This window comes from Hyaena hyaena, unplaced genomic scaffold (assembly GCF_003009895.1).
Source record: "Hyaena hyaena isolate Hyena2069 unplaced genomic scaffold, ASM300989v1 scaffold_288, whole genome shotgun sequence".
NCBI lineage: Eukaryota > Metazoa > Chordata > Mammalia > Carnivora > Hyaenidae > Hyaena > Hyaena hyaena.
The window spans coordinates 1,694,359-1,710,640 of NW_024080922.1; the positions used below are offsets into that span (position 1 = coordinate 1,694,359).

The following is a 16,282-nucleotide window of genomic DNA, read 5'->3' on the forward strand; positions in this document are numbered from 1 at the left end:
CTGACTCACACAGCCTCTCCACAGGTCCCTAGAGCATGTAACCAAGTGCAAGGTGCTGTGGGACATCCAGAGGGAGAGTCGAGAAGTCTGGGAAAGAGGAACAGTGTAGGCACCATCCTCTGTTCACATTTTCTTTCCCTAAAGCCCGCACTCCTCAGCCTCTCCTTACCTCTACCCCCAACAGATGGCGAAACAGGAGGAAACAAAGCAAAGGGCTCCCCATGAGATGCCTTCCTGCAGAGCCCCCAGAATAGAGCAAAAGCCCTTTAATACGGAGTCAGAAACACTGTTTATTTATTTATTTCCACCTGCCTCTCTTCCTCCGGTGAGTTCTTATTTAGCACATGGATGTGTATGCGCATGACCAGAATGTACACAAGGCTGCCGTGTGTGTGTGTGTGTGTGTGTGTGTGTGTGTGTGTATGCTGGGGAAGACTGCGAAGATTATCCATAGCTTTTGGGGACACACCTGTTTGTGCAGCTGGCCACAGGTTCCCCAGTCCTGGCTTTCAGGTACACGGTAGCTGGGAAGGGCCACGGTCAAGTCTCTCTCGGGACCATGAGTTACATCACTGGTTGCCCTTTGTGATTAAAGATGATGCCTATGTGACTATGTTTCCATACAACTGTTACTGAAAGATCGTCCTTTGACGGCCCCAGACAGTGGCTACAGACTGTGATCTCTTCGCAGGAATCATGATCTCCTTTCATTGTGGAGTAAACTTGGGATCTCTGGGAACATTTCTGAGCCTTCAGACCTTCTAGTCCTACTGAGAAGCCAGGTCCATTTGAAAATTTGCACAGTTTGTAAGTCTGTGCAATTATTTTAATTTTTATATTATTTTAGAGAGAGGAATAGAGAGAAAATTTTAAGCATCACCCTAGGATCATGAGCTGAGTCAAAATCAAAATCAAGCATCGGACAGTCAACCAATTGAACCACCCAGGTGCCCCTCTACCATTTTCTATCAAAGACATTTTCTTTTTTTTTTTTTTTTTTAATGTTTTTATTTTTGAGAGAGAGAGAGATAGAGCACAAGTGGGGCAGGGGCAGAGAGAGAGGGAGACACAGAATCTGAAGCAGGCTCCAGGCTCTGAGCTGTCCGCACAGAGCCTGATAGAAGGCTCGAACTCACGGACGGTGGGATCATGACCTGAGCTGAAGTCGGACGCTTAACCGACTGAGCCACCCAGGCGCCCCAGTCAAAGACGTTTTCTACTGCACAAACTCAGTAGTAATCCTGTTCCGCTCTGGGGTCCTTGCGCAATATATGTTTAGCTCATTGATTTTAAAGGGACCTAGGATTCCAGGAACTCATATTGGCCAGCCGGTCCCATGTTGCATAGTCCTGGGTCCCTAAAGGACTTTGGCAAAGACATCACCGCCAGTGCGGTTGCGATCAGCTTCTGTGTACATGAAGGGGAGTGAAGCTTGCACATCATGGTCACTCATACTGACTGACGTTTCTGAAGCGTGGTAGCATTTCTTCACATAACGTTGATGCTAACAGAAGCTTCCTATCTTCTCCATAGGCGCAAACGAACACGCTCCTGGGACGGTTTGAGGGCTAGTCCAGCAAGAGTGTTAAAAAGCCACCACGTGCGGGGCCACTCCCTGTCTCACCTCCTCCTGGGTGCCTTCCTTGGTTGGACATCCATTCCTCCCCTCTTCCCCACTCTGTAAGACCTGAGGTGTTCCCATCTCTGGAGTTTACCTGTGTTTTCTCATGAATGACTCCCGAACACATACGCTTTCAAAACTCAAAGGAATTTTCTTCCAGTGCTTAAATGGAGCCAGGAATTTCTATGTGGACTGGTTGGGCAGATGGGTCTATTTTGCCTTACTTAAATAGCCAAGCCAGTGGTTGGCCTGGCTCTAAGTCCAGCGGGTGCCCCCTTCCTTGGTGCGTGTTTGGGGTGATGCAGGTGCCTCTCCAGCCAAGGCCAGAGTGTGACTTAAGGGGGTGTGATTATGTGTCTGCTGCAAGTGGAAGCTGAGCTGGGCCCTTCGTGCTGTCTCTCTGCCACTTCCTCCTAGCCCCAGAGCTATATGTACTAGCTAGCAGATTTTTAAAAAGACAGCTCTCTATGCTTTCAGAGCCATGCCCTCTCCTCCCAGGCTTCGATTTCATAAACGCTGGTTCCTCCAGAGAAGCGACCAGAGCCTCTAACCACGTGTGTGCTTTTCAATAACCTTCTGACTCCCAGCGTGGCCCAGCCAATGAGGACAGAGCAGTGACCCTTAGATAAAAGGCTTCATTTAGCATGACTCATCCTTGGAGCCATCCCGCCTGCTCGGCCTGTGTTGTTAAGTGCCTGGTTTTGTAAATATTGACAGTTAGAAACCATCCCAGGAACTACCAAGCAGTGATCTGGAAGGTAATGTATATGAATATGACCAGTGATTAGGCAATACTTGTCATTTGCTAAGATTCAGCCACTGATAAAAATCACCCCATTATCTTTCTTCCTAATAGCGGCTCGTTTGCTTGTCTGTGACTCATCGCTGATATATTACAAGGTCTGATTCAGCAAGGAAAGTGTGGTCTGCTGCAACAGAGGACAACATCCAAGGCCACCTCGGGTTTTAGGATACTTGTTTCTTAACAAGCGTGGCTAGTTAAGAAGGAAAAGGTCAAAAGTCCCCATCGCTAAGAAACTGAAGGGGGTTTGGAGGGATAAAGAGCAGAGCGGTGCTTCTCACTGTTCTGAGCTGACGTGTTAAAACCCACTTCTCCACGTAGACGTACTTTCACTACATTCACCTGTGGATGCCCGTGGCTCCATGGGAGGCAGTCTCTCTCAGTTCAAGTTCACACTTCGGGGCTCGTTGGCCCTGCTCTCGGACGAATCATCTCTGCTCACGCAGAAACTGGTTTTTATCTTTTGCCCTCCCCTCCTCGCTGCTTAAAATAAATATCATCACCTGAATGTCTGTCGATGCTTCCTGACGGGTTTGCCCGTTGGGTTTGTTGAACTTTATCACTGTTGCAGGAACTTCCCTCTTTGAATCACAGCCCTTTGGAATGGCCCTTGTTTATTTCCTGCGTTTGCTCTGGGCTGAGGGTTGGTCCTGCCAAATCAGGGCTGAGCTTTTCAGTAGCTGGGCTTCGAACATGGACCTATTATGTTCAAAGATAAAAGTGGCCAAAGGCAGGTGCATATGGACACGTGCTCGCGCGCGCGCGCGCACACACACACACACAGACGTGTCCCTCTGTGCCACTTAATACTCATTGTGCTGGGGGCGCCTTGGTGGCTCAGTCAGTTAAGCGTCTGACTTCAGCTCAGGTCATGATCTCACGGCTCGTGAGTTCGAGCCCGCGTCGGGCTCTGTGATGACAGCTAGCTCAGAGCCTGGAGCCTGTTTCAGATTCTGTGTCTCCCTGTCTCTCTGACCCTCCCCTGCTCACGCTCTCTCTCTCTCAGAAATAAATAAAACATTAAAAAAATTAAAAAAAAAATACTCATTGTGCTGTCCTGCAATGAAATCTGAGCTCTGCCTGTGCCAACTGCATCAACACAGTGAAGGAAGCATGCATTACCTTGATGTAAGCACCTCTTGGCCACTCCCTGGCTGAGGGCCTTTGTGCAAGTTACTTAACTGCTCTGAGCCCCAGATCCCTTTCTTGTAAATTGAGGAGAAGAATACCTACCTTTCAGGGCTAGCGGCGCGAGTCAAGAGAGAACATGTTTAACGTACACAGATCTTAAACACTGTTCAGTCGATTGTCGCTGCTATCGTCTTTAGTACCTAGCCACTGCGAAAACCTGCTGCCAGCACTTTTGGGGCATGATGGGTTCAACTGTTAAGGGTCTACTATAGCTCTGAGGTTTTATATGTATGGTATGAGCCTCTCCAGGAGGTATTATCTTCATGTTACACAGAGAAGCGGAGGCTCAGGAGTGCAGCCAGTCAGCACTAGGAGCAGGCATCTCTGGGCATTGCTTGCATCACCTTTCAGGGACACTGGAGGTCACGACTGTGTGTGTGGTTCGCAGAGGCTGGCAACTTGCTGTGTCAGGAGGACACTAGGGCATCCGCCTTCACCTTTGCCCCCATCACACAGGCACAGACTGGTCTGTGTGCCGTTGGCCAAATAGCTTCACAGAGTCCTTGCTTAACCACCTGGCAGTGGCCGAGCGTTCTGTCCTTTTGTTCAGGTAGCTGGCACACCTGCCGAGTTGCAGAGCAGTGTTCTGGAACCTGTCGATAGTCCATATTTTTTATGGAATGTTGACAGATGGGTGATCGGAGTCCAGTCTGTTGGGATGCGTGGGGGTGGGAGTGGGGGCGGGGGTGGGTCTAGGGTGCCTGAATAGCGGGAAGGAAGTTCAGGTTGTCAGTCATTCCGCGCTGTCCTGGTGATCAGAAGGAACCAGACTGTTCAGACAGGAGCTCCTCCTCCAAGGGCCCTCCCTGTGGCCCCAACCCCCCTCTACCAGGGAGATGCTTTACCGGGGCAACGAGATGGAAAATTCTGCCCTCACAGGGCTGCACTCTTGCCTGCGTATCTGTGGCATCAGGGCTATATGGCATGTTTGAAAGAATGAGGAAATCAGTAGAGCAGTGTGCAGACCACAAAGGAGAGAGAATGCTTCTTGCAGTGGCCAGAAAGGAGGAAGGTATGTTTCCTGGAGAAGACACGTGAGGTGGAGGAAAGGTCCTTGCAGTAACGCGAAAGGCGAGCATGCTTACACTTAAATAAATGAGTGCTTCCTGGCATGAACACTTCCCAAAGAGAGGCCCTCGGTGGCCCACTCAGGAAAGGCCCCGTAGCATCAGACCCTGAATGTCCCAGGAGGTTGGACTGTGCTTCCCTGAGAGCCCCAGGATCACCCAGCAGGGCTGGGATCAGGGTGTCCCCAGAGAGGGCACATGTGAGGCTTCCAGGCGGGCAGGCCAGCTTTTGCTGCCCGGACATGGGAGCTCACTCTTCCCTTGGGGGGTCTCTGCATAGTAAGCCAGAAGGAGAGCAAGTGTCCCCTCTCAGCGGTGACCAATGGAGGCAGAGGCTAGAGGGAGGCAGGGCCGTAAAGGGACCCACTTTGACCAACTTCGAGGAAATGCATGGGTTGCCCTCTATTGGATGCATCTGCTTCCAAGTATCCGCAATCTTGTGGGGTCCAGGATTCTCTTCCATGGTGCCCCGAAGAATCGACGTAGCCTCAAGCTCGCTCCAACCTCCATGAGGACTGAACAAGATGGTGTCGTATAAGACACATGCGGTATCGGGCACAGGGATGTGTTTAATACCCGTCCCCTCATGTCCTTACCGTCACATCATTCAGTCACACTCCTGGTGTGCGTTTGCACTTTAGAGGTTTGCCTTCAAACCAAATGGTTGTCTCCAGCAGCCATGGCCCGACCCCCTCTTCCTCCCCTCCCAGAAAGTATGGGCTCCTTTTCGCTTTCTTTGTCTTCTAAACAAATTAAGTCCTCATATTCATTCCCTTGCTTATTCATCAGTCCTCCAAGCACTTCTGCTAAAGATGTATCATGCGCGGGGCCAGCTCTCTTGCTGAAGAGCAGTTACTTGCTTATGACACTCCCCCCCCCGCCCCCCTCCAGCCATGTATACAAATGCAGTGCTCTTTTTTCAGGTTGCAGGTCTAATTACTGAATAGAGATGTGTGATCTCACTTGCTTTTTTTGTACGCGTATTTTTCCGTATTTTGTGGGGGACTTCATGCCTGCAGAGAGCATTTGGAGGCTCTGGTTTAGAGTGTGAACGGTTCTAAGGTCCTCCGAGGCCTAGGCCCTTGCTGTCCAGATCAGAGAAGGGCGGGGGGAGGAGCCACCACCGGCAGGCAGGAGAAAATCACGGCCACGTGTACCTTGGGTCTGCTCTCTAACCAACAGGATGCGGAACCACTTTCCATCATGGGAGGTTTGGGACAGACGTCTCCTTTTAAAGAGGGGTCTGGGCAGAGGAAGCCAGAGTCAGGTCATTCTGGAAACTAAGGCATCTGCTGAGGCCATATGGCAATGAAGAGCCACATAGAGATCTGTCCTCTGTACCACCACTTACTGTGTGGCTGCCCACAGGACCCTGCCGTGGAGCGGCCATGCTGCCTTTGTTGAAACAATGTGGTGGACAAAAACAGTTTAAAGGGGAAGCAAAGATCTAGCAGGGTCAGGCTACAGATGCTTACTTAGCCTTAGAACCCTTGTTCTGGATAGTTCTGTGATAACATGGGGGCAGCTGTTGCGGTCTGGAATTAGTAGAGAAAGAATAACCCACGGTTGGCGGGGAGGGAGGTCTGGGGTGCAGGGAGAAAGCACACAGCGTTGCAGGCTGGGTCGCCCGGATATAGTAGCAGGGAAGCTGGACACACAAGCATGCTCTCAGCGATTCTATTTCAGGCTGGCTGGAGACAAAAATGCATTCTTTGCCACAGGAAGAATGCTCCCTCAGACAGAACTGCTAATCGGGCAAGATGAAGGGCTGCGGAATGTACAGCCAGCGGTGGTTACTGTTCGCTTTCCAGAAGGCGTTTTTTTTTCCCTCTCTTCCTTCACTGAGTCACATGTATTTTTGGCTTGCTAATTTAGACGGTGGCTGGGTAGCCCCCTCCCCCATCGCCTTCAGTTTTCAAAAGGTGGGAATTATCTGAGCCTGTGAGCTAGCTTGCAAAACCATGAGCAATCTTCCAGAGCTACCCTATGTCATCTGTCTCTCTGACATAAAGAGGGGAGGCGGGAGGAGGAAGACGAGGGTGTGGACAAGGAAAGGAGGGAGGAGGGAAAGCCGAGTACATGGGGGAGAGAAACATCTTGCTGACGTCAAAGAAGACCACACTCTACAGGGTAACATTACTCGGTACCTCAACCGCCCACTCCCTCTAATTTACTAGAAACCAAACAGGCTGTTTTGAAACCTGTAGCCTGCAGTCTGTTATTTTGTTTGGGTTTTTTTTTTTTTTTTTTTCCTATTCTCTCTGGACCAAAAGGACTATTAATTGTTGGGAGTTTGAAAGCTACCTGATTCCCTGAAACAGAGGGGATTTCCATGAGTAATAATTCAGCCCGTGCTTGTGTTAGGGCGCTGGAGCTAGAGTAAATTGATCCAGCTGCTTGCAAGCTGATGGAAAAGTGCCCGGGGGAGAGCACGGCATCTGCAGCTGGCTCTGTCACGTGGCCCGGCCTGCGACCGCAGGGCTGGCTCCAGCTCGTCCCTCGCCCCGCCCCCTGCGCGCCCCCTGCTCTGTCCCCGGCCCTGCGCTGGCTTCCCTTCCACTGCAGGTGTGGCAATCTCTTTCTTGGGAAATGCAGGACACAGAGGATGGGGGGAGGGAGGGACGGCGGGGGCAGCACCATTGCCTAAGCTCCCCGAAGAGAGTCACCCTTTTGGTGCGTTGGCCGGGTGGATTATGCTTCCCAGAAGCCTCCCCTAGTTCTGTTGTCTGGACTACTCGGGGCCTATTTACAAATAAAATCGGAGCTGGTGGAGGTACCCTGTATGTAACCAGAGGCTGAAGAAATACCGATTCCACCACCGAGATGGTAGGGTTCAATCTGTTTTCTGGCCAAGGCCGCACAGTTAATTTTTATCCTAGTAAAAAATAATAAACACGGCATTAGCAACTAAATGTTTATCAATTTGCAGGTCATTTCCAGCCAGATCATTTCACTGCTGCATGTTTTTACTGCTAGCTGATGCACTAGAGTGCTTTTCACGAAACCATATGTGACTATTTAAGCCCTAGTCTCTGTAGCATTGCTGTGGTACTTTTCACCTTAATTGGACAATATTATTTGGCTATTTCAGGCATGGTCCTCCAATATTGGGTTTTATTGATGAAGAAACTGGCAGTGAAGAAAGTTTACACGACCGGCTGGGGATCACCCCACGGTTCGGGGATGATGCTAAACAAGGATCCCCAAGTTTTTGTTTTGCTTTTGCGCCCAGCACAAACCTGTGTGCATCGGACCATATGCCCGAGCCGGGCTGCCTTGCTGGGGTTTCCTTTCCTCCTACGGGTGAGTTCATACCAGAAGAGGTAGTAGAGCAGGGCTTAGGAACACTGAATAGAAGGATGCCTTATCAAGGGAGATAAACAATGAGAGTATAATTGAAGTTCAAGTCCATCAGGCTGCCCTGACAGCCAACCCGTCTTGCAAGTGCTTTGGCTAGTTTTTGTGGTCTTAGTGGACTCACACCCTTTGATGGTGTCATCTCTCGTTTATCGCCAGACTGTTATAGCCAGAAATGATGCAGTGATGACAAAATGAAGGCATGGCTATACTGTGAATCATGCAGGCATTCAACCCTCCTCCCAGCTTCCTGGTTCTTCTTCCTTTGAGTGTGTAATAGAAACCTTGATGTTGTCACATGCTTCAGGGTGGATCCAAAGTGACTACTTGGGGAAAGGGAGAGAACAGGGAGCTTACAGAGTCAGCAGTGGAGATCAGAGTGAGTCAGATGTACATTCCATTTCTGTCTCCTCGGGAAAATAACTTGCTGTCTTGAAGCCTTAGTTTTTAACCCTGTAAATTTGAGGGGATAGTAAGTCTTCTTTCAGAGGGCTAGCGTACACATCAGGGCCATATGTACTCAGGGCTTGGCAAAGTGCTTGGGGTCTAATAGACACCCAAGAAATGCTCTTGGTGACCAGAGGAGGCATGACAGGGGCTGGTAGGCAACGGGTTGAAGATCCCATATTTGCAACTCCAAATATGAGGCAATGCCCCATTTCCCAATGAGCAGGTTACAAAAGTCTTGTGTGTGTGTGTGTGTGTGTGTCTTTTTTCCTTGGTCAGCCTGAATCTATACACTTTAATGATGCAAGAGAGTCAAATTTCTGGTTATAAAGTTTATTGATTTGATTACATGCATATATAAAATCATACACATAAATATACTTATTTAGAAACAGTGCCTTTTTTTTAAGTCATTATTCAGACTCTTCAGCGTCACCTGTCTTTGTCATCAACTCGAGGCCCCGTCTTGAGTGATCTCACTCCGTCTTTGAGAACACACTACCCTGCTTTGGCCCCAGAATCATTGGGGTTTAGTACTTGTTGAGCCTGTCCGTTGTGGTCCCTGGAAATGTTTGCTCAAGCTCAATACCTATGCACTATTTGTGATCTCCATAAAGCTAACTTCTTGTTGTACTGCTTTTAAAGGTGATTTAAATGACTTCGGGGCTACCTAAGGGAATGTTCGTGCATTTTAAAGATGCATACCAACGTACCGAAGGGGTGAAATGACGCGAGGTTTGAGATTTTCTTTAAGACAGTTCAGCAAAGAGGGGCATCTGGCGGGCTCAACTGTGGAGGCACATGACTCCTGATCATGGGGTTGTAGGTTCGAGCCCCACATTGGGTGTAGAGATTACTTAACAATAAAATTGGGAAAAAATATAGTTCAGCAAAGAGAAAAAGGCAAAAGACAAAAAAAAAAAAAAAAGAACAAGAGTGGCAAAGTTGGAAAAATCTAGCTTATTATTAATCTGGTGATTGGCATATGGAAGTTCATTTTACTACATGCTCTTTTGATATGTTTGAAAATTTTCATAATAAAAAATTATTTTAAATGAGCTTTAAAAAAAGTCTTGCTTACAATATTGAATCCTTGCAGCTGGAGGTCAAACCTTCTCAAATAACTACAAAAACTTTTAAATGTTTTTTTAATTAAAATTCTTCAAAAAAAATTTTTTTTAATGTTTATTTTTGAGCGAGAAAGAGAGACAGAGCACGAGTGAGGGAGGGTAAGAGAGAGAAGGAGACACAGGATCCGAGGTCGGTTCCAGGCTCCGAGCTGTCAGCACAGAGCCCGACGCGGGGCTCGAACCCACCAACCGTGAGATCACAACCTGAGCCGAAGTCAGACACCCAACCACCTAAGCCACCGAGGCGCCCCTAAATGTTTTTAACTAAAAAAAAAAAAAAAACCCAAAAACAACCCAAACCATTCTTCCAGGAAACCTTCATAATCATCCCAGACAAGCACCGATTGAATTCTTTTCAGGGTATTTTGTTATTTAAAATAAAGAAGTCGAGGGACACCTGGGTGGCTCAGTCGGCTAAATGTCCGGCTTTTGATTTCAGCTCTGTTCATGATCCCAGGGTCTTGGGATCAAGCCCCACATCAGGAGCCTACTTGGGATTCTCTCTCCCCGCCCCTCTCTCTGCTCCTCCTCTGCTCATGTGCGCGCATGCTCTCTCTCAAAATAAATAAGCATTTAAAATAAAATAAAGAAATTGAGTGAGCACTTGATAACATGAGGAGCTTTTAAGAGACACAAACCCAAGATGAATCTCAGATTTGTCCCTGAGTGTTATTTTCCTCTGTGCTTTGTTGGGGTGAGTGGATGGGGTTGCTATGGGCCCCAAGCTGAGAACTTTTGTAAGTGATGGGGAACGGGTCCAAAGTGCCTATTACCTAGTGCCCTTGTTGGCATCCGAGCTGGAAGGCCCAGGATAGCAGCAGGGAACATACTGTTCTGGGAGCCGGCCTGGTGTCACTGGCCTGGGGATGGGGTGTCAGTCATGGTGTAAAAGGGGAGAGGCCACATTTCCTTCGTTGGGCAACACTCATCCCCCGGGGAGAGGGCACAGAGCTGGGGCGTACCCGGCCCAAACAAGAGGGTGGTTGGGGCAAGTGTCCAGCAGCTCGGTCTAAGTCAGGCAAGCGTGTTTGGGCCTCAGAGTCCTAAACAGGCACGGTCCAAAGGAATCAGAAAACTCTTCAAAATTTACGTTAGTCTCCTCGTACCGGCTTTCCCAAAGGAGGAGAGAAAATTTATTATTTTTAAACAGTTTTGAAGGATAAGATTCTTTCCATACAAACATAGTGGATTATTTGCCAGAGAGTATTAAAATTAAAAATATCTACCCGGCCTGTTTGGGAAGTCTGGAATTCTCTGGAAGTCTTTCTGCCCAGGAACGCACCGTGCTATGCCACAGGCCAGTCACGATCTTTGAGAGAGTTACTTCTGACACCTCATTTCTGGTGTCACCTCATTCACACCGACCATGTCCTAAGAGAGAGAATCTTTTACATTTTGAAAGAAACTTCCCTCAGACATAAAAATCACAGTGTAATGGCTTTACAGTGACCCTCTCGACATTACAGTGCCAGCGGATTGGAATGCAGAAAAACAAAGTAGGATAAACAAAATACCAGTGTGCCCAAACGGAGAGCAGGTTCTTTTTGGAAGATGCGTGTTTTTTTGATGAGCTAAGTGTTGACTCTAACCCCCAAAGACCGATAAGTGTGAGGTTAGGTAAGTGTCTGCTAGATTCATTATTGCCGTGTGGATTCTGTGAAGTCAGCTAACAGGTCACTGGCAGTAGCTGCGGAGTAAAGTTCACCGACCGTGCGTCTTTGCTCTGATTGGGCAGTTCCTGAAAACACCACCTGCACCACCTTCCGGAAGCCCTCTGCTATCTTCAGGTCTGCACCGTGAGGGTGGACGCTTCTGGCACGGCAGCCCAGGATGAATTCTGCAGGCGTTGCTTGAGAAACGCCAAGTGGCCACTGGCCAGGGTCTAAGTTAAACCAGGGGGTGGCTACGAACTCAAGTTGTTGGGTTTGGCACATCCTTCTCGAGCTGCTGTGCGGAGCAGGAAAGAGAGACGCTTGTTTGTAGCTTTAGTTCATCAGTTCTCTAGTGCGCTCTTTAATCTGAACCTTTTATTTGCTCAAGGGAAAAACAAGTCTGATTTGCACACCGCGCAGGATTTCAATTGCACGGTCCCAGAGAGCCCTCCGCCCACGCCTCTTCACATTTATTTTCCAGCAACCTCATCAAGTGGTTTGGGATGCCTTCTGGTTGCATTAAAAACTTTCCAATAGACATGCTGCACATCCTATGATAAATATAATCGTTTCCCCATGAATCACGATGATTTCGTACATTCCTTGTGCGCGCAGGCGCACGCGCGCACACTTGTGTGAAAAATAGCGTGGCTGCGTTCAGGAGCGCTGGCCCGGCTGCAAAGCCGTTCCTGGTGGGATTCCTTCGGCGTGGTTATCCTTCCTTCTGACCGGTGAATAAATATCGCTTGGACAGGGTCTGGCACAGATGCTTTAACCGTAAAGCTTAATGTATAACTAGTATGTTTTTCTTCTGTGTCAGCAGTTGGCCACACCATACTGTAAATAAGGATTCTGGGGAGTAAATGGATGTCTGTAGTGAGCCGAGGGGAAGGCTGGCTGGAGTAGGCAGTTTTGAAATTCATGCCAGGGGTTGCCACAAGCAATAAGGTAATTCGAGTAACCTGTAAGACCTGTGGATTCACAGGTTTCAAAAACAGGAAAGTCTCTTGTTTTAAAATCCTCTAAAGCAACATGTGGGCTTAGAAAAGAAGCTGGCTTGCGGTTAGGTGATTGTACTTCCTTATTGATATAATGGCTGGTGACGCAAGGCCTCTTGGGATTGCAGCGCTGTGACCGCAGGCCCGACAGTTACCCTGACCGGGTTCTGAAACAGGCCCGGGGCTTTCTGGACGGATGAGAAGTCTAAAAATTTCCCTTTTCATTTCCTCTCTTGTGTGACTTTGTCATTTTTTTTTTTTTTTAAACCTGGTAATTGAAAAGGGAATTTTGCCTGTGTTCTGAAGGAGTTTATCTTGACTGAGTCGCTTCCCTCCTACTCCTCAAAAATCCCACCCTGAAAACCCCAAGCTAAAAAAATAAATAAATAAATAAAATGAAAAAAAAATCATCCATTCTTGCAGATTTTTCAGTGAATCTATGTTTGATTCATCCTCTCTGAGGCTGGATTCGGAACAGGCAGATCTTTGACAAGGGTATGAATTTTGAAAAACACTCCGGAAGTTGACTGTATCCTCGGGCCCCCTGGGTGCTGCGAGCCCACGTGAAGGCCGCGTCCTTCTGGAAACCTGGGCCCCTCACAGCCAGGCGGGAGGCTCGACTGGGGAAACGCTCCCAGGACTCGTGCTCGCGCTCTGAAAGAGGAAAATAGAAGCCTGCCATTCCTGTGTGACACAGCTAACTGACCAGGGCGTGGAAAGTTCCGCCAGCTAGATGTGCAGGACTGTGCTAGGCCTTGGAAACAGTCTGCGTGTCAACCGCGGTCAGAGAGGCTCCCCTGTCTGCTCCAGAGAGGGATCTGGTGCGGCAGCTTGGTGGGCTGAACCTGCTTTGAGGTGGTGGCTACTCTTTTTTTTTTTTTTTTTAATGGTTTATTTATTTCTGAGAGAAAGAGAGAGCATGAACAGGAGAGGGTCATAGAGAGAGGGAGACACAGAGTCTGAAACAGGCTCCAGGCTCTGAGCTGTCAGCACAGAGCCTAACACGGGGCTCGAAGCCACCAACCATGAGATCATGACCCGAGCCGAAGTCGGACGCTTAACCGACTGAGCCACCCAGGCGCCAAGAGGCTACTCTTGCTGTCTGTCCTGGGGAGACCTAGTGGGCAAAGCGGTGGGACCCCTTCACCACCCATACTCCTCCCAGAATCCTTGTGGCTGCATTCTTCGTTCCACACCCCCTACGTATGTTTGTATGCATATATATATGCGTGTGTCTACGGACGTATACACGTATACACGTCCGTAGACACACACACACACACACACACACACACACACCTGCGTGTTTCCTATGCTATTTAGCCCAGACCACGAGTTCCTTTTATTTTTCAGCAAATTCAAAGAAGATAACATAAGGAAGAAATGTCTATTTTCACATTCCGGTAAATTCCCAGTCTAATGTGCTGATTCTCCCCAAACGAACCCCTTTTCCTGATTCCCTTGTCTTGGCTCTGATGATCTGCCTGCGATGAACGCATGTTAGACTTCACTGCTCTCTGTTTTGTTAGCCCGATGAATCTGCCCCAATCATGTCACTGAGGCCACAAGGAAATGTCATGGGAGCTAATAACTGCCCAAATGTTAAGGTTACAGTGAGAGCAAGAGCCACTTTCGGGGATATGCACGTCCACGGTGCGTGTGCCTGAGTGTGTGTGCACGGGTACTCAGTGCGAGCGTGACTACTTTGTATTGCGTGTACTGTGGGTGTGCGTGAGTGCCGTGTGCACGTAACTGCGTATGCATGTGCTGTGTGTGTGTGTGCACGAGCCCTGGGCACGTGTGCAAGCGTGCACGCATACCGTCCGTGTGCATACAAGTGCACGCACGGATGTAAACCGTGTGTGTGACACACGGGATGTCACAGAGCCACGGAGGCAGTGACGGGAGGCTGCTGGTGTGGCGCGGGCCCGCTTGGGAACAGGTCAGTCGCTTCAGAACTTTTCTTCTGCTTTGTGGCCAGCGGCGCTCTGACATTACAGAAATCTTAAAGCTGCGTAAAGCAGCTATCACGTTTCTCCTTCCCACCTGCCTCTCAAGTAGTTCTGTGGGACTATCTTTTTACTTCAACCTTAGGAAAAAGAAGAGCATTTTGGAACTGAGAAGATGGGGCAAGGACTTCACACCACACTGTTCTTTTTTTGCTCTGCGCACGCGCGTGAGTGTGTTTCTTGTGTGTCCAAAAGACAGAGAGGAGAAACCCTTTTGCAAAAAAAGCAAAAGAGGGAATCGGACTGGAAAGAGAGTGTAAGTCTGCATTCATAAAATAAGCCTTTTATTCCTCTACCCAGGGCTCTGCCCCAGTTTCCTGCCACTGACCTCTGTGTCAGTGCTGACCCACTTCTGGCTATTTTTATTTGTTCCTTGAAAATGCTCACTGCGTGATTAAAGTTTACTCTCGTCAACTTTGCTCTGATCCTCCCTGCCATCTGGGTCCAAAAGGGCAGCCCTTCCCACCTTGCTCCCTGTAATGATGGGTGAGGTCAGAGCCAAGGAACAGCAGGGTTTCACTGGCGATGTGACAGAAAGTGACCCCTTTCCTTGCTGCTCCTGCCTGCGCGCGGACCCTTGCTGCCTGTGTCTTTTGCTGTTGTCTGCACACTCCCCCAGCGACAGCATCTTCGAGCCCCAGCACTGCTGGAGGCTCTCACACCCGGGACAGTGAGTGTGCGGGCACTTATCTAGGATTACAGCCCGAGTCAACAGTGGAACCAGGAAGTGGACTCGGGGTCCGGCATCGTATGGAAAGTTGGGTGTGTTTACTTTTCTCTCAAAGCAAACTTTGATTTACTCTTTAATAAGTCACCACTGAGGATATAGCTCTAGAAAACCCAAGTTCGTATGTTGATAAAAGAGGAGAGGAAACAGTGAGTCTTTGCATTTTTCCAGCTTTATCATTAACCCCAGGTTTGGAAACCCATTTGCTTTAGGAGGATAGGTTTCCAAGTTTTCTAGAAGGTGATCATTCTCCATTGATGAGGTATTTGGGGCATCCTTAGCTGAAAGGCATTATAGAGGGGGTAGCCCACTGCACCGTTGAATGCCTGGAAAGACTGTGTGACTGTGACCTTAACTTCAGAGAGGTTAACGTCTTGGCTCTATCACTCCCAGTGCCACCTGGGAAATCTCTTCACTTCCTTGGCCTCAATTTCCTCATCTGTAAAACGGGGATAAATAGTGGCCTCCCTCAGAAGGTTCTTAATAAGGATTCAGGAAGGAGACGTATATGAAGGGCCAGATGGGAGAGTGGAATGAAGTATATACTTAGGATTCAAGCTGTCGGGATTACATATGACTTAAGTCATTTTGATTGTGTGGAACAAAACTTCTGTTTTTGCTTTCCAGAAGTTTCTCCCGGAAGTCACCTGTCCAAGGTACAAAATGCGATTTCATCCTCTGTGCTTTTCCTGCTTGTTTCCACAGGAGTGGATGGAGCTGTCCTTGAAGGGCAAGGGGAAAAGAATGTTCTTACCTCACTGCTGATAGGGACGCATCCTGGGCGTGGCTGGGGTGAAGGTTTCCTCTCCGTATGGTCAGTACTTCCTCATTAAGTGCGGTGAGCTGCAAACACGGGGAAAAAACCCCGAGAAGGAAAAGGAGGCCCCAGAACCCTTCTCATATGTCTGTGTTGATCTCTGCAGAGCAGCCATTCTTTGCTTGCCCAAAGGGCCCAAAAATAACTTCTAGGGAGAAGGAGAGAACCCTTTTTTTGAGTCCTAACAAACCTCTCACTTGACAGCTCCTGTGGCAGAGATGTGAGCAGGCGTGCAGACCACCTTTTGTGATTAGAACATCAGGAGCAGGAAGAGAGGAGTGGGGGGGGGGTCACCCAGGAGATGCGGGATGCAGGGGTGGGTGTGCCTCTGGCATGGCCATGGGGGGTGCACTGTCTCGCGAGAGCTTACTGCTTTTTACATTTCGAATTGCCGTGCACCAGTAATCTGCACAAAACCAGTGCTAGAACCCTCCTTCCACAGGGCGACCAGTCCCCCTGTACCC

At 48.8% G+C, this 16,282-nt stretch overlaps 1 long non-coding RNA gene across 2 annotated transcripts; it reads left to right on the forward strand.

Annotated features, from left to right (window-relative positions):
* The first annotated feature begins 686 nt into the window (after positions 1-686).
* LOC120241823 lies at positions 687-2,712 on the forward strand. 2 transcript variants are annotated; one of them, XR_005530960.1, is made up of 3 exons: positions 687-807; positions 1,534-2,379; positions 2,478-2,712. It is a non-coding gene; the product is annotated as an uncharacterized LOC120241823 (long non-coding RNA). The 2 variants fall into 2 exon arrangements; XR_005530959.1 differs by having other exon boundaries at positions 1,534-2,712.
* The last annotated feature ends 13,570 nt before the right edge of the window (positions 2,713-16,282 follow it).